The following is a 535-nucleotide window of genomic DNA, read 5'->3' on the forward strand; positions in this document are numbered from 1 at the left end:
ATCTACAGCCATACCACACTGGATATGCGCAATCTCACCTGATCTTGCAAGCTAAGCAGTGTGGGGCCTGGTTAGTACTTGGATGGGAGAACTCCTGGGAACACCAGGTGCTGTCCGTATAACAAACAAGTACGTGGTACTGGCAGAAAAGGTAAGAAAGTCAGTAGCCTGGGGGCTACGGACATTCCATCTAGACCAGAGGACACCCTTTCGGATATCAAGTTGGGAGAACCTGACAAATGCCAGTCTTCAGGGCTGTGGGGGCCATTGTCCGGAAGATTATGATTCCGGGGACTATGGGCCACAGAAGAAAGTTGCCTGCTAATTAACCTGTTAGCACTTCAGGCCATATACTGGATCCTGATTCAGGCATGGGACACTCCTAAAGGAAAACCGGTCCAGATCCGCAGGGACAAGGAAATGGCAGTAGTGTACCTCAACCTTCAGAGAGGAACATGCAGCTAAACAGCAAGGAAGGACGTAAGTCACATATTAAAGTGTCTTCCAGCCTTGTCCGCAGTGTTTGTTCCGAGAG

The 535-nt window shown here is 49.7% G+C and overlaps 1 pseudogene; it reads left to right on the top strand.

The window, feature by feature from the left end:
• On the top strand, positions 1 to 119 carry LOC134894004 (5S ribosomal RNA; annotated as a pseudogene).
• Positions 120 to 535: the final 416 nt, after the last annotated feature.

The sequence above is a fragment of the Pseudophryne corroboree genome, chromosome 3 (assembly GCF_028390025.1).
Source record: "Pseudophryne corroboree isolate aPseCor3 chromosome 3, aPseCor3.hap2, whole genome shotgun sequence".
Lineage (NCBI taxonomy): Eukaryota > Metazoa > Chordata > Amphibia > Anura > Myobatrachidae > Pseudophryne > Pseudophryne corroboree.